The sequence below is a fragment of the Microtus oregoni genome, unplaced genomic scaffold, assembly GCF_018167655.1.
Source record: "Microtus oregoni isolate MIOR12 unplaced genomic scaffold, Mior012 000045F_ref0000178, whole genome shotgun sequence".
In the NCBI taxonomy this organism is placed as follows: domain Eukaryota; kingdom Metazoa; phylum Chordata; class Mammalia; order Rodentia; family Cricetidae; genus Microtus; species Microtus oregoni.
In genome coordinates, this window is record NW_024543219.1 from 797,311 (window position 1) to 815,461 (window position 18,151).

The following is an 18,151-nucleotide window of genomic DNA, read 5'->3' on the forward strand; positions in this document are numbered from 1 at the left end:
TGTCAGGGTAACCCCTGGCTGTAGTTTGTATCTGGACTGTCCCCAGAAGCCCATTTGTTAGAGCTTGGTGGTAGCTTGGCACTACTGAAGTTGGCAGAACCTGGTTAAGAAGCGGACTGTTCTGGAAGGGGTTCGCTAAAGGCGTGTCCACAAGGATAGCAAGACCTCTGCCTCTTCCTCATTTGCATTTTTCACTTCGAAGCCTGTGAGGTAGGCATAGGCTCTGTCCCGCGCTGCGACCACGCTATGCTGCCTTGCCATAGACCCAAAGCAACTGGGCCAACCATGTGTTTAAATTGTGATCTAACCTGAACCTTTGCTTTTCATAAGTTGATTGTTTCACGTCTTTTGTTACAGCAATGGAAAGCTAACACATTTCTCTTTGTTAGGGCAGCATTTATTTTATTTTCCTGTATGCGCAAAGCTATGCAGGGCCCTCCATCAGGCTACAGACTCAGATGCTCTTGTCTGTTGTTACAGTTTTACGACCTGTAGCCTAAGTACATAAGCTAGAGTAGTTCTTCCTCTGTGAACTCAACGATGCCTAAAAGATCTCTTACAAATTTCTATCCATAGCACACAAGAATCAATCCCTGAGATTGCAAATGGTTCCTAGACACCGGAAATATTAAAGAATGCTTTTTTTTCTTTTTGCATCTCTTACGGTTTGAATCTGAATCACTGGCTAAGCTACCAGCCTCCGTACACACCGCTAACCCAACACCCCTTCCCTCTCACCATGGGGCCAGGAGACACTTCCACCCCCCACCTCCAGACCTCAGACATGCAGGTGTGCACTTCTGTGCCATCTAGTGGCTATAGAGAGATGTGTTCAGAGACTCTAAACCAGCCCTGGCTTCCACATCCTACTGTAGCAAGGAGCATTAAAGGATGTTAGGTATCCAGCTGGGTCAGCACTCTTTTCTTAGTGAAATCTGGGGTAAGAATAGCTTGCCAGGTTTCATGTCTGTGCTAGGTGTTGCTGGCTCCGAAGACCCTCTTCTACCTGAATACTAACATACAGGGAATCTAGGCTAAGCACTGGAGGGTGAGTGACAGTTTCAGGAGGTGGGGGGAAAGTCTCTATGAAGCATATTTACAATGCATTTGGATCTGAAACTGTGACTTCCTCAGTCCCATGGCTTAGCCCTTGTCAATCGTGATTTGGACTCTTGCTTTGAAACCGGGGGCAAATAAATGTCTTCTAAGATTACAAAATGGGAGAAAACAGAAACATTCTTGCTACTCAGGCACTTGATGACTTATATTCAAAGTAACAATGTCACCGAGGTAATAGCTGTGCTGGAGTTGCCCACAGGTCTTACAGAGCCACGATAAACGCTAAAGGACTAGACTAGAGCAGCAGGAGACAGCTAGATTTGAAGAGAATCCGCCACTAGCGCCTCCTGCAAGGTGAAGGGGAAATAACAAACGCCAAGGTTCTTAGTCCCGAAACAGCCCTACAGGAAATTCCATGGAACAATCCTTTCTGGAAAACAGGAGATGTGTTTTATAAATAATGAGATGGGCAGGGCTGTAGGGAGACAAGGCGCCACAGCGGAAGAAGGGAAACGGGAGAAAGATGGACCTTCCTGGCCGGAAGAAGACAGCCATCTGGGTACAATGACAAGGGACACAGTATTCAGGTGCTGCCTGTGAGACACTTTTTATACAGAAGGTCGGTGCACTTTACTGTGCCTAGGCAGCTCCTTAAAGAAATTCCCCTTTGCATTTTCCTCCTCTCTCTCTTTTTTTCAGTCCATGGAGACTGCGTTCACTAAGAAACGGGGAAGCAGGGAAAGATGATCTAGAGGAGAGTCCTTATAAATAACCAGGACCTGATGTCCCTTGTGATGGATTACAAGAATGGAAAGTGTGCATAAATACACATACAACAATACATATTGCCCTGTTTCAATAGGAAGACCCTTGAATATAAGTGTTGGTCATTCAGAATTTAAACAGTAAGACATAACTGTTGTAAATAAGTGTGCCTCCAGAACCATTATCCATTTGGCATTGCCTTAAGAATGGAACTTTGAGGGACTCCAGAGACCGAAGGGAGTCGAGTGAGTGGAAAAAGCCAATCCCCCTGCCCCCGGGATCTTCTTGGGCTGAGGGAGAGCACAGCTGCACTGGGAAAGCCGGGTGCTCAGAGCTGCAAATGGGCCAGGAGGAGAGAGAACAAGCCCAGGAGCTCCTGTGAAGCCCCAGGCCACTTGCCTCTCTCTCAGCTCCCTCAGCACCCCCCACCTTTCCCTCCAGGTCCCAGGAGCATCTTCCTCCTCAGCTCTTGCTGCTACTATCTTTAATTTCTGCCCACCTTTCCCTCCCCTTTCCACAACCGCTACCAATTCTCTTATCTGACCTGTCTGTGGACTCTTCTGAGCTCCACCTGTGACTGCCAATAAGGAACAATCTCTAAATAGTTGTACTGTCCTGGGCCAGTGAGGAGAGAGGAGAAATCGTAAACGCAACCATTTCCTTCTAGCAACCCTCACACTGGGAATGGCGTCATTGCTAAGTCCAGATTGTGTTATGTGTGTACTCCAAGTGCCTTCCCCTGGGAACCATCCTGGGCATCACTCCAGAACACCCAAACAGGAGGCGTGGTGGACCCTAGAGGTGCACTTAGTGAAGCAGGTTAAGTCAAGGTGTCATGGCTGGAACAGAACAGGCTAGAGGCAATTCATAAGGGATTTAGGAAGTGCCAGCTGCAACACCATCCTGGTGGCTGTGGGTACCACCCACCCGATGTGATGGGGAACACTTTCTTCAGTTCACTTCTTCTCAGCAGGTCAAGTGGACTCTGCACTCTGGTGGACAAAGATGCAAGGTGTCTGAAGTGGCAGGAGAGCAGCCCCAGCTGCTTCCTGTAGAGTTCCACTTTGTCCTTTCCGCACACAGTTGGGGAAGGGCTCAGACAAGACTGGTGACCTGAGCCTGGCTTAGTTCGCAATGCATTCTCAGGTGATAATGTTCTACAAAAAAACCCTCTGGTCACACAATCGGTGTGCTTTAGCACAAAAGTCAGCAATTTTGGAGAGGAAGGTAGTTTCCTGGAATAGGTACACAGGCCATTCTTGCCCCTATTTTATTACCTGCGTGTTGTGCAAATGCCTGCATCTGCCTATAAGGCTGCGCCCTGTGACATACGGTGGCCACTGTCCACACCCTGCCTGAGTTCTGGCTCTGGGCTGAAAAAGAGGTGCAGTTGATGTTCAGAAAGTTCATGGAAACCCTTTTCACATTCAAACTTCTGGCTGGAACACAGGTCAGAAAATGACCTCATCTCTTCTGGGTCCTCGCCCAAGGCTGAGCCTTGGCAGCTGCCACGCTGTGCTCTGGTGCTGTTCTGACTGGATAGCAGCTGGGCTCTTTCCTTCTGTCCTGGCTGCTGGCCTCACTCAGGGACGTCCCTCAGTGGTCATTTCTGTGTCCGAGCCATCCTCAGCGTCCTGTGCAGCAGAAGGCACCCGCTAGTCTGCCTCGTTTGATTTGTTCTGTTTTGACATCTCCTCTTTTAGCAGGGATGTTTGGTTTTTTTTTATTTTTTAATTTTATTTTGGCTTTTGTAGAACTTGCCAGGCAGGTAAATTGGCTCTGAGGAAGTGACCTGTCAGCATTATCGGATTTCAAGGAACCAGAGAACTCTGAGCTGGAGGACTTTAGTTTTCTATAACAACTGTGGGCCAGCAATTGTTTGGTCACATTATACACGCTTAATGAAAACAGTTTCTCGAACATGGATGGGTTATAGCAGTCCCTGAGTGGTGGCAGAAAGGCTGGTGATAGGAAGGCTGGGAATGCCTTCAAGTGAGGCCAGTTGATTCGTCCCTGCTTGGCTTGTAGAAGCTCCTAAATGTCCTTCATGCTGGTGGCACAGTAAAGGACTCTGGAGTATTTACACCCATGGGGGAAAGGTCTTTATGACAAACAGGCTCTCTATCTTTCCTGTAACAGTGCACACACTCGGGTCTTTAATATTCTGAATAAATAAAATATATAGCACAATTGGCCCTTGCTATACATGTATTCTGCATCTTTGAATTCAACCAGTCACACATTTGTAGACAGATATATTTTTTTAAATCTTGTTTGTATTGAAGCATGTCCACCAATTCCCGCTGTGATTCCTTGACCAATATGGTCTAAGAACCATTTGCGCGCATCTCATATTGGGTTGCAAACTGTAAGTTACCCTAGAGAAGATGTGACGTGTAAGAGGGCATCTGTGGGGTCCATGTAAATATGAAGCTGTTTCAGGTGAGGAACTTGGGCAATTCTGGATTTTGGTGTGCGTGAGAGCCCTGGAACCAGCCATTTACATGGATGTACATTGGGCTCTCCACAGAGACCCTCACATACGGTCACCATCACCTAATCTCCCAAAGCCATGCTCATTTTTGGCATCCTTCCTGGCCATTTACAAGCCCCTCAATGTCATTGTCATTACTGCTGTTACTGATATTTCACAGCGAAGGAAGTCAGCCGCTACAGACTCAGGAGTTTTAGGCTCCTCACCGTGTTTGGGGGTAGACATTTTCCAGTCTTAACCCTAAGTTTAAGTAGCCGAGGACTCAGCCCCTGTGTCTACTGCACTGTCGTCAGCTCCTATCTTAATTAATTCCCCTGTCTTATATCCTTTGTGGGTTTTTTTGTTGTTATTTTTTGTCTTCTAGCTTCTTAAGATGAATTCTAACTTGTATTTTAAATTTTCTTTCCATATTAAAGACAGCATTCAAAGAAATTTTCTCTGAATATAACTTTTTGTGCATGCTGTATGTCTGTTGTGAGGTCTCTTGGTTCTAGTGCGCTTGTGTGTCTATGAGTGTGTGTGTATGTGTGTGAGTGTGTGTGTGTGTGTGACTGTCCACAGAGACCAGAAGAGGGCACTGTACACCCTGGAGCTGGCTTTACAGGCAAGTGTGGGCCACTGTGTGGGTGCTGGGAACCAGACTGCGTCCTTTGCAGGTGCTCTTAACCATTATTGATCCATCTTTCTAGCCCGTCTCTTGGCTCTGCCTGCTTGCTAAATAACACGCTTTCAACCTTGACTTCCTCTTTGCTCAGGAGCACTTAGTGAACGGACTTTGTGTTCTAAAGGAAAACCGGGCCTTTACACGATTCATCTGTTTGGGAGGGGGTGATAGGAGACCAATGATTCTAAAATCTACTTTCTAAAACTATTTGAAATGTCCTTCATCATCAGTTTCTGACTAAACTTTACAAGCGTTATCAATTGATCTCGTGAAAGACAAAAAAAAATAAGGAAAAGTTAAAGCTTGTGGTGCAAATTTCATATGGAATTCTACATGATACTAAAATGCCTTAAGAGCCTATTTGTCTTTGATCACTGAGGTTAATTAATTTGAATTCTTCAGTAAGAATATTTAAAGGCTTCATTGTGCCTGTGTTTTGTCACATGCTGTTTACATTTCTGTTGTTGTTCCGGATGTTTGGGCCCGCACTGTTTGTGTGTGCAAGTGTCTTGATTTATCTAGAGGGCATAACGTGACTTTGAAAGTGCAGCGGGTCTGTTGGTCATCTGGTCATTGCAAATGAAATGCATAGTGAGGCATCACACTGGCCCGTGATGCCTGAGAGGGACTTTATGTACCAACCTGCTAGCTAAGAGGTGCCCATTAGCAGGTAAAGTGTTATTTCTAGGTGTGTCTGGGAGGGCGTTTCCACGACGGACTCATGTTTGAACAGTGGCCTGAGCAAAAGAGACTGCCTCTCCCTGGTGTGAGTGAGCGCCACCCAACCAAACAAGTACCAAGCCAGGGCAAAAGAGTGACTTTGGTGAAGACAAAACAACAACAAGAGGGTAGAAGGAAACCAGGCAGCTGGACCGACCGCTCATCTGAGCCTGCCCTGGGGTTGGTACTTCTAGCTCTTGGGTCTGCTGACTTGGGCCAGTACTTAGGGCACTGGCTTCCCTGTTCTCGGGCCTTTGGGTGTAGACCAGATGCACAGCGCCAGCGTTCCTGGTTGTCTAGCTTGCAGATTCCAGATCCTCAGACCTCACAGCTTTCACAATGGTGCCAGCCAATCTCTCAAAAATAAATATCTTTCTGTATCTCTATCTATAAATGGACAAATTGTATGTCTGTATCCTGTTGGATCTAGTCCTCTGGAGACTCCATACCCAAAGAGACTGCCGTACTGCGTGTTGAGGATGACGAGGGCCACCTACGCTGCACCGAGTATAAATGGGAGCATCGCTTTGGAAAACTGTTAGGACTGACTGGAACTGATGGGCAGTCATGCCCTCCAGTCAGCAGTCCGTGTCCAGCAGTAGGAGGCACACACCAGCACTTCACAGTGTCATGGTTGCAGCATCCTCACTCTGCAAACACAAATCCCATCAGCGCTGGGATGAAGAACTGAAGTATCCAGTGATGAGTATCTATAGAGCTAAATCACAAGCTGTTGTTCTACGCACATCATGGGCAAATGTGAGCGAAAGAAGCCAAGAACAAAATGGTACAGACTGTGTGCCTCCGTTTGCATAAATCACAGAGCGGGCACAGCCCATATATAAGATGATAGGCAGTGGATATAGGATAGTCGGTGCCCTCTAGGGCCATGTAGTGAGCAGGGGAGACCAGGAGGCTTCTGGAATCTGTTTCTTTATCCAAGTGGTAGCACTTGAGTGTGTAGGCTGGGGAAATCGAGGAAGCTGAGCACTATTGAGGTTGGGCTTGTGTCTGCATATGTAGTACCCTGCGGTTGTTTTTTATAAATAATTGTTTAAATTCTAATAGAGGGCTCTGCACAGGATTTGTTATGAGACAGAAATTGCCATGCTTGACTCAAATTTCAGGGAAACTTCAGGCACTGTGCTCATTCTTCTGATAAATCACATTCCCTTCTCTGTGATGCTCAATGAAGGGGGACTGTAACCCATTTTATAGAGTAAGAAGATGAAACTCAGGGGCTAGAGAGATGGCTCATCTCCCAGAGGACTAAGCTTTGATCATCAGCATTCACACGGTAGCTCACAGTCATCTGTAACTCCATTCCTAGGGATTAGACAGGCTCTCTGGTCTCTGTGAACACCAGGCATGGATATACTGCACACACATACAGGCAGACCAAACACCCATACATATAAAATCAATTGAATTTTTTTTTGTTTGAAAAGCAAAAGAAAATGAAGCCAGCCTGGAATCCATTCGCCTGTGTATCTGCTGGTTGTAGTCTCACTGACCAAGGGCGGCTGTTCTCAGCATAACCTGGGTAGGCTGACCCTGGACCAGGGTCCATGTTTTCCTGCTGACTATTGGTAGTGAAACCTGGAGTCCCAAGTCACAGGAACCCTGTGCCTCGGCTTTTTAATTTCTCCCTCTCAAGTACTAAACTGATCTGCTCTCAAGATATTTTACATGAATTGCTAAGAAAGACTTAAAAACTCGCACTAAGCCTCAGTGTTCTTCCATGTTTGATGGAAGCTTTCCTTGTTGCTTGGTTTAATTTCACAGCTCTGGGTCTTAAGCCTGGTACGGGCACAGTGTCATCCCATAGCCAAATTTCTCCCATTAGAACAATTACTCTGGAGCATGAGTACTTGTAGTCCTTAAAACAACAGCAATAACTTGTATCATGTAATCTACCCATCTTACTTATATACATCTATATATAAATGTGTGTGTATATATGCACATATATGTATATTTTTGCTTGTTTGAGACAAGATTTTTATTCTATAGCTCAGAGTGACCTTAAACTCAGGGCAATCCTCCTGCCTCAGTCTCCTGAGTGCCACCATTTTCACCTTTCAGTTTAGTAATTTTATGGCTTTGCTTGGGGTGGAGAGACCTGGGAGAAGGGGGAGGGGCAGAGAGTGCATGGGGGGGGGGATGCTTAGATGAGCAAAGTGCAATGGTATGTATGCATAAAACGCCATAACAAAACCTGTAACTTTGTATGCTAACTTTGAAAGCTAATTAATAAAACATTTATTCAAAGGATCGTGTTTCCAAAAAACTTTGGCTCAAAACAGAATGAAGCTGAAATGTACAATTTAGAACCTCATCAAGGGAAGGGCAAACCGCCTTTCGGGTGATCCAAAAGCCATGGCTGAATGTTAAATTCAGCTCTGAGCTTTCTGGAAGAGAGTTATAAATCTTCTTTGATAACAGGAAATAGGGCAGTTATTCAAAGGAGACAAGTTTTCAGACGCAGATTCCCAGCAGATATGTCAAGAAAGCCCTCTGAAGGTCGGAGAGGGAGCAGACACCTGGTAGGTGAGGTGAAGCCAGAAACGCCACCCACAGAAGAACCTCACAAATTCAATAGCCTCGAGTTTTATTCTTAGAAGATGAGCTCAAAGAGGAAAAAAAATTCTAAGGAATAATGTGGTAAGAGAGACAGGGGGCAGACCAGCCCCCAACACTGCCCTCCCGGCTCAAGGTCCCTGAAGTCACAGGGCTCAGGCAAGCTCTCCACTCTCTGAGCTTGGTGTTCCTACCAAGGAGAGTGGACAGTCAAGGACTCTCCTGTTTCCTCTGCTTGGAGCAGAATGCACAATGACAATCTATCAACTTCTGTCTGTCCTGCCAACCAAACAGGAAAAACAAAAAGTACAATCTGCCATGTCCCCAGGGTGGAGTGCAGTTAAATGCCACTCTCTGTTTTCCCTGCTGCCCTGCTCTCAGAGGGTACTTCAACTGTTCCATGCAAGGTCCTCATGTTGGTCAGGAAGAGTATTTATTAGAGAATCCCAGTGTGTAGTGAGTTAGCACAGAGTTACGAAACTAGATTGCAAAATTGTGACCTTTCCTATGAGCTTCAGCCGCACAGAATTTTGTCCTTTCTCTATTTGTAAAGGACACACACTACCCTGATTGAAGGTATAAGAGGCACAAAACTTGAGGACAAATTCAAGGAGGACCCATCTTTCAAGAATTTATGCTCTTGGTGCTGGGGAGATGGCTTTGAGGTTAAGAGAGCTGGTAATCTTACAAAGGACAGGGTTTGTAGTCCCAGGACAGACATAACAACTCACGACCATCTGTCTCTGCACTTCCAAGTGATCCAGTGTTTTCTTTTTTTTCTTTTTCTTTTTTGGTTTTTCGAGACAGGGTTTCTCTGTGGTTTTGGAGCCTGTCCTGGAACTAGCTCTTGTAGACCAGGCTGGTCTCGAACTCACAGAGATCCACCTACCTCTGCCTCCCGAGTGCTGGGATTAAAGGCGTGCGCCACCAAAGCCCGGCGATCCAGTGTTTTCTTATGGCCTCTGTGGGCACCAGGCAAACGTGTGGTGCATAGACATACATGCTACAGGCAAAACACCTATGTACATAAAATAAAAAGTAATGAAAAAATGCTCTTTTCTTCTACACAGATGAGGATAGCAACAACGAACCTAGGACTCTGGGGGTGTGAGCTTGGAGAAGTGCAAATGCATGTTCACGTGGGTGTTTAATCTTGCAAGTCCAGCCCCTGAGAGATGGAGGCTCTCTTTTGTCAGGGTTTTGCTCTATGGCTGCTTCTTCCAAACTGAAACATTCCCTCCTACAGGGCGGAAGAAGGCTCCTACGACTCTGGAATCTCACGGAACTCAGGTAGAGTTCTATTCTGTAAGCCAGACTCTCCCTATGTCTTGCTGGTGAAATTGCCTCTCTTCCTCCCCATAGTTCCTATCTCTGCCCAGAAGTTCTGCCTAACCTCTCCTGCCTAGCTATTGGCCATTCAGCTCTTTATTAAGCCAATCAGGTGCCTTAGACAGGTAAGGTAAAACAGTGACACATCCTGACACAGTTTGCTCAAATATCCTGAGACACTAAGCTCTTAATACAAGGCTTGTTGGAGACATCCCAAGTAGCATCCACCATGTAAGGCTCACTCTTCCTCCTGTGCTGCACCTCGCCTTTCTATAGAAACCCTCACATTCATCATCATCAAAGCTCACACCCACGTGAGGCAGTTATGGCAGGAGAGTGGTGTAGCACTGAAGGAAGGAGCCGAAGGAGAGAAAGGACCACACTCACATCCAGACACCCTGGGCATGAGCGTGGCAGGAAGTGCTCCATCTACTGAATGCCATTGTGGCTGCTGCTGAGACACGTCACCTAAGGGCTGCATGATCTACCCAGCCCAACTGATCTGTTCCCGAGGACAGCGTCACGTAAGACCTCCATCACTGTGTCAACTGTCAAACCATGGCCAATACTGTGAACTTATAACCTAAACCAATAGGAGACTTCTGAATTATTTTTTTTGGGGGGGGGGTGGTTTGAGGTTTGATTGGGTTCACTACCACTGAGTTGTAACCCTAGCTGAATAAAAACAATTTAATGTAAGTTTAAGGCTGCGTTTCTGTATGCCTGGTTCTCAGACCATGTGATCCCCAATCAATGAAGAAGGCCTATTCTCAGCCGCCCTGCTGGCTAGCTGGAGCAGGCTCTCTAGGGCCTTTTCACTTTGATCAAGCTCCCCAGGTTACATCTTCACATAATCACACACACGAGCACAGTACATTTTAGGATTTCTCTTCTTGCAGTTAACTCATTTGGAGAGATGGTGAGTTAGGGGTGTGTGTGGAACCACACACGTGTCTCTGGTCAAGGGGATCTGCAAGAATGGGGACCTCCAGCTCCATCCAGCAAGCTGCTTTGCTGGGGAATGGGGTCCCCAGGGAACATGCAGCTGGAGACCTGCAGAGGGTCCTTTGTCTTCATCACAGCCCTGGCTGATGCTGTTTATGTCACTTTTCCCTTCGTCTCCCATTCATCAGAGGGGACTTAAATTTCCCATTGAAACCAATGGCGCTTAACCATAAACCCTTGGGAGAGATACAGCATCTAAGATGTAGAAGCAACGAGAGGAGTCACGCAGCTAGCATCTTCTAAAAGATGCCCTGCCTGTGATCTATGGGATGTTCTATAGCTGGCACTCATCCTAGAGGACATAGGCAATGCCCGAACTTTCAGCAAATGTGCCCAGGAGGACCTTCTCTGTCTCTAACACCAGTCATCCATCATCTATGCGACACATAGTCTGTCCCCGTGTTCCATGTGTGACCCAGGAGTGAGGGGGTCTCCACTATATTCTCAGAGAAGGTTTTGGAAAGTAGTTCTTCCTGGCAGGACTGGGAAAGTCTCTGGCTGTGGGCCGAGGACACCACACCGGATGCTGATGGGCCTTGAGAAGCTGCCCCTAGTTCCAGATTGTCTCTGCTCTCCTTTCAGCCCAGAGAAGCCAAGATGCTTCTCTTTGAGGCACAGCGTGACGTGGCCTGCTCTTTAAAGGTGTGGGAATGAACCTCACACCCTAACCTGCTGTGCGCTCCACCCTCACCCCCTTTTCTCCTCTGTGCAGAAAACATTCTCCTACCTCCGTGGAGATCAGAGCTGTGGGGACAAGGACAACAAGAGTAAGGACAGAGAGTTTTCCCACCACCACCTCTCTTTAGTCCAAGACAGCTTGCCAACATTCCGACAAGTTTTTACACACTGAACTACAGCTCTCTGGTGAAGCTGCCACCGACCTGCTGGTTTAATTTCATGTGACGCTTCTTAAACCTGGGCTGTTGGCATGTGGGACTCTGAAGCTGAGCATTGACCTCAGATGTAGGCATCATAGATGGTGTTACATCAGTCAACTGGGAAGGAGAGAGGGCCAGAGCCAGAGAGCCAGATAAACAACAGAGAGACGGAGAGACAGACAGACACACATACACTCTCACCATGTGTGTGAGGGCAGACTGAGAGCTAGAGAGATTATCTCCAAAGATCAGGTCAAAAAGTCCTGTTTGATAAACCAATAGTAGTAGGTTGTGCGGCCAGACCCAGCTGCAGGGCTGAGGTGGAGGCTAGACCTGCAGCTTCCGGGAGCCGCAAGGCTGGGAGCAGACGCAGGAGGTGGGCCGGGTGAGCAGCAACCATGTCGGTTTTGGGGAAGCTATTTGGGGCTGGAGAGGGTAAAGGGAGCAAGGGCAGTCCGACCCCCCAGGAGGACATCCAGCGGCTTTGGGATGCAGAGAAGATGCTAAGCAAGAAGCAGGTGTTCCTGGAGAAGAACCTCAAACAGGAGCTGATGGCAGCCAAGAAGCTCAGCACAAAAACCAAGCGGGTGACCCTGAAGGCTCTGAAGCCGAAGAAGAGGTACAAGAAGCACCTGACACCCTGTCCACCATTGAGTTCCAGTGGGAGGCCCTGGAAAATGACAACACCAACACATCATGGGGAAGCATGGCCGTGTGCAGGCAGATGTGGTGCTGGCTGTATCTTCATCAGAAGGCAACAGGAAGTGAACTGTGACACTGAGCAAAGCTTGAGCAAGAGAGACCTCAAAGCCCGCCCCCACAGTGACACACTTCCTTCAACGAAGCCACACCTACTTCAACAAGGCCACACCTCCTAATAGTGCCACTCCCTATGAGCTTCTGGGAACCAGTTACATTCAAACTACCACATCTGCAATTTCCTCCTGGTCTCAGGCAAGATCAAGAGAGCAGACGGCAATGTAGAAAGGGCAGCAAGGAGATGCTCCCTACAGCTGATGAAATCAGGACAGGGGAAGTATAGACAGACTGGATGGCTTGGGGCTCAAGGCCTCCTACTGTGTGTGTATGTTATGTGCACTGGCTGATGAAGGGGACCCGAAACAAGCCGAGGCTCTGGCCACAGCTCAGATGTGATGTGCAGGATGTGTGTCTGCCACTGGATGGTCAGTCTCAGGCTCTTCTGTCTCTGGATGACGCTGCGACAGAGTTGAATTGGGGGCCTTCTCAGGAGCGACCCTCTCAGTCTCTAATCACGTTGTCCACTCCCACTGGCCATTCTCTTCCCAGTAAAGCTCTGGGCAGTGGTCAGTATTGGTTCATTACTAGTTGCCGGGTGTGGGGGAATGGCCATCAGCTCTGGTCCCTGCAGTGCAGAATCAGAGTTGAAGGTGAACCATCAAGAGACTGCTTTGAGATCTCTGGTGACATGACACACCAGCCTATCTTTGATGCATGGTTTGCAGGGGACAGAGGAAGAATGGCTCCTAACTACAGGAAGGCAGATCCGAGCACTATTGTCTCGCTGTCTCCTTGTTCATGAGGTATAGACAATCCTTTTTTTATATTGCTTTTGATAAAGGGTTTGTGGGAACTGGGGCAGTGACCACAGAAATTACCCCCACTTTCCTTCTGGTACCACTGGGCCTTCTTGTCTGAACCATTACCTGCCTGAGCTCCTGCCTCTGAATGTGAACGGTCACTTAGCCAGGAGTCTCACTAGGTGTTGTGGGTGACAGGCAGAAGCCAGGATTCTACCCAGCTTGTCAGTGCCATGCCCCTTGACTGGGAATCCTTGCATCCTTGTCAGCTATGAATGACGTTAGAAGGTGGCATGCTCCTGCCTGGGTCTCGACCTACACTCCAGCTAGGCTGAGCATATACGGAAAGACCCTAATGGACGGCACAGATCAAAAGCACAGAAAGAACACTGGAGACTACTGATCACATACTCTCAGGATCAGGGCACTGCCAAGAGCTACAGCTGCTTCTGTGGCCTGGCATAAGAGAGGGGATTGGACTGCCTGTGTTCAACCCAGAAAAGGATCCAGACCCAAACTTCCAACTACAGTTTCTACTACACTGGTTACTAAGTGCCAGTTCTGCAGATGGGAAAGTTGGCCCATCCTAAACTGGGTACCATCTGTGCGACATTTGTCCGGCTTCCCTCACAGAATACTAGTCAGGTGTTTGTCACAGGACAGACTAGACAAAGGGCCCTCTCCCAGTCAGTCTGTCTCTTGCTGAAGTGACCAGGTACTTGGAATTCCAAACACAAAATGGAGGGAGTGGAGAACCTCTTGGCAGAACTGAGGAAGGATGGGCTCTTAGTGCAGGGGGCTGGAGCACCCATCTGGAGGCCAGAACACCCATCTGGCAGCTGGAGCATCCATCTGGTGGCCTTTATGACTGTATCTAGCAAATCCGTGCTTTATGATCCTCCAGAGACCAATTTGAATATAATTGTAAGGACTGTGGTTTGGCTGTTTTTAACTCTGAGAGAGGGAATGAGAGAATAACACAGAGGAAAAATACCATAGGCACAGATAGCCGCAATGGTATTTCCAGTTTCTGGGTGTGCATGCACGCCAACAAATTTATCCATGAACCCCAGATTGAGAAACATTTCTCGTGGGAAAGACACAGACTTATTCAAGATACTTTTTTCAATGAACTATTGAAAACATGCTTAGATGTTTTCTCAGTGACAAACCTAAAGCTCACAACAGCTGCTGTTTAGTGCCACCTACACAGGGTGGGCATCCACACCGCTGGAAATGAGAAAGCCAAGCCACGCCTGTGGTCTAGGGAGGTGAGAGAAACATTCATGGATGAAGTGGGGTTTGTCTGTGAACTGACACCATGTGGGAAGGGGTGGGTGTGGCCCTGCTGTAAAGCTCTCAGCCCTCAGTGTCGCTTTGCCATCTGTGGGCCTCAAGCAAGGAAGACTCAAAATAAACCTGAAACCATCACAACCAAGTGAACACCCTGGTGTTGTCAGATTCCACATTATAATCAACTTAAAAAAAAAAAAAGCGCACATGCGCGTCTGCCTAGGTCTGCGCATGTGCTCGTGCCTTCGTGTGCCCGAGGGAACCAGAAGAGGGCACCAGGTCACTTGGAGACAGTTATAAGCAGTTGTGAGCCGCCTTGCAGGTTCTGGGAACCAAACTCAAGTCCTCTACAAGAGCAGCCAGTGTTCTTCTTAATTGCTGAGCCATCTCTCCAGCCCCTTCAAAGACCTTAAGAAACTCTGTTTACGAAGGGGCTCAAACAAAGCCATCGTTATCTAAAAGATGGCGTAAGTGCACCTCCCTTCCCGCTTACAGAGCTGACGGAGACCAGATTTTTTTCATCAGCCTCCACCAAGACAACATATGTCAACAGATTCCAATTAAGCCTACAGCAGACAGAAGACTCAGCTGTCTTCCATTCCAGCCGGCACAGAAAGGAACTGCGGAATTCCAAAACAGCGCCCTTCTTATGCAATCCCTTTGGCTCTGGAAAATGTAGTTATTTTTATAAAGGTTTGCGAGCTGTATAATGGGATTATTATTGTTTTTTCGAAGGAATTAGCAAGAACTCATAAAGTCTTCCAGTTACACTGCCTAATGCTGTAAACATTAGACCTGGATCCCGCCAAGCAGAAGCTCTTCGGAGCCTCGTTTCTCAACAGTCGGGTCTCGGCCGTGGCTCCTAGTCATTGAGGACATGCTGATGAAGCTCTTTCCCATCCTCTTGCTTTGGCACGGCACCCAGTTTACTGCCTGCGTTTCTACATCACATTGTGTCGAGAGCCCCAAAGACTGCTGGCCTACCCTGTGGCCTTTAGGAGCACCCGCTATTCTGCCCACTGTGCCCTGGCCACAGTTTGAGCTGGTGGGTTGGCTGGCGGTTTACTCAGGAAGTAAACACTTGCCAGGGAAGGGCAGCAAAGGAAGGGTTGTCTCACACTTTGGTTATGAATGTGCTTTGGCCACATGACTGTTGACATTTACCTCCTCCCCCAGAGCACACTCCCTAAAGGAAAGGGAGTTTCTGTGACAGGCCAAGGTGGTGATCACCTCTGGCATTCTCCAAATAGCAGCAATATGGAGGCACTGGTGCTACACACCTCTCGGCTTGGCTGTGTTTATTGTTTGTCTGTTTATTATTTTTACTGCTTTTGGTTTTCATTTTTATCAGATTTTATTAAGTCTGTATTCTGAGCAGTTTCATTCTTCTGGTGGTGTCAAACAGTTCGGTGGTTATTTGGAGGTTATTCTGATCGTGAATTTTTCAGGCTCTAAAAATTCTAGTGCCTTAGTTTTCATAGTTTTGTGGTGCTGGAGATGGGACCCAGGGACTTGGCAAATAAGGCCTACATATCCACCCTTAGTGCCTCACTTCCAGCCGGGAAGCTTCTTGTTCCGCGTTTCTATAAAAAGACAAGAGGAAAACCTTCCCCAAGCTCAGTCATCCTGTGAATGGTCATAAAAGGACTACTCCCACCCCAACCAAAATTGACCCCCGCCCTGCTCCTCACCAGACGCGTGAAGATCTGGACTGATTCCCGAAGCATCCACTTCCTACTAATGCTGCCTGGTTTGTTAGGAAACAGCTCCTGAGCACAGCTGTGGAGCCAAGTCCTGATTGTGGGGGCGGAGGCAACAGTGACCCCCAAGAAACAGCTCACCTGCAGGGATAGAGCGCCTGTACACAGTGGGAAGGAAAGCCCTCGGACCTGAAGGCCCACCCGAAATTGTGGCGCTTACAGAAAACAGTTTTTTAAATCAGCCAAGGGTCCTGCAAGCAAGGAGGTCTAAGATTACCGACTCCCCAGGGATGGGTCACCGCTATGTACATCTTGAATGCCGCCCACTTCTCTCTTCAATCCCCTTGCTTCTGTCTTTGGACACACCGTATAATATTTTGTTTACCTCATGGTTTGTTAATTTTCTATGCCAGATTATTTAAGTAATTTACCCCTAAGTTTTAGTACGAAAATACGTATACATTTCTTTTAAGGTTAAACAGCGCCCTCTTGTGGCCTCTGTAGGAAATTAGCTTTGTGGATCTGGAGAGCTGTGATTTTATTTTCAGAACTTAAATTTGAAGTGGTTCTTAAGCAACTTCAGTTTTGAGATTTTAGATCAATCGCCACTAATGGAAAGTTTTATTTAAGATAAATATCTTATTTTCATGCCGAGAATAAATAAAAGTTGCTTCAATATTTAGTTCAACATTTTCCATCTCATAATTTCAAATGTGCTTATAAATACTGACATGTTACTTTAGCATTATGAAATGTTTTATTAGCTTAAAGTAAAAATAAAACAAGATCTTGTCTTAAAAAACAGAAACAAGCCGGGCGATGGTGGCGCACGCCTTTAATCCCAGCACTCGGGAGGCAGAGGTAGGCGGATCTCTGTAAGTTCGAGACCAGCCTGGTCTAGAGAGCTAGTTCCAGGACAGGCTCCAAAGCCACAGAGAAACCCTGTCTTGAAAAAACAAAAAACAAACAAACAAACAAACAAAAAAACAGAAACAACAAATTATACATAAATATACAAGGTTAATTCTCTTAGAAGTGAATTTACAGAACAAAACAAAACAGAAAAACACACACAGCATGAACAAGTGGTAACCAGTTCCATTTTCAGTCATCCCTCATAGTCTGCTATGAAAACATAGATGTTCCCTGTTATAAATAAGTATTCAGGGACCATTGAGATGGCTCAGCAAGTAAGGAGCTTGCCGCCAAGTCTGACAACGTGAGTTCAATCCCCAGAGCTCACATGATGAAAGGAGAGAAGTAACTCCCACAGGCTGTCCTCTGTTGATGGAGGTGGGTCATGTATCTTATCTGTTGCTTTCATTGGTTAACTAATAAAGAAAACTGCTTGGTCCTGATAGGACAGAAAATTAGGTAGGCGGAGTAAACAGAACAGAATTCTGGGAGAAAGGAAGCCGAGTCAGGGAGTCGCCATGATTCTCCTGCCAGACACAGACGCAGGTTAAGATCTTCCCTGGTAAGTCACCTTGTGGGCCACACAGATTATTAGAAATGGGTTAGATCAATATGTAAGAGCTAGCCAATAAGAGGCTAGAGCTAATGGACCAAGCAGTGTTTAAAAGAATACAGTTTCCGTGTAATTATTTTGGGTAAAGCTAGCCGGGTGGCGGGGCGCAGCCTGCTGCTCCAGGAGCCCTCCCGGGTGGTGGGACACAGCCCACCGCTCATATTACAACACTCTGTTCTCCATCCCTGTGCTGTATATAATGCAGACTGGCTATGGGTGCCTAAATGCCATAGTGGTTTTTGTTTCTTTGTTTGTTTTTACAAATACTAAGAATTTACATTGTTTGGTAAAATGTGCCATCAAGGGACTGGGGCGATGGCAGTTAGTAAAATACCAACTGCATAACCATGTGGCCTGAATTCAGATCCCCAGAATACCGTGTAAAAGTCATAAAAGCCGGATGTGCAATGTTGGCCTGTAACGCTAGAGCTGGGGAGATGAAACAGGAGGCTCCCTGGAGCTCACTGACTAGTCAGTCTAGTCAAATCAGCAAGCTTCCAATTCACTGGGAGTCCCTGGCTCAAAAAATAAGGAGGACAGTAATTAAGGAAGATGTGCAAGTCAGCTGAGTGGTGGT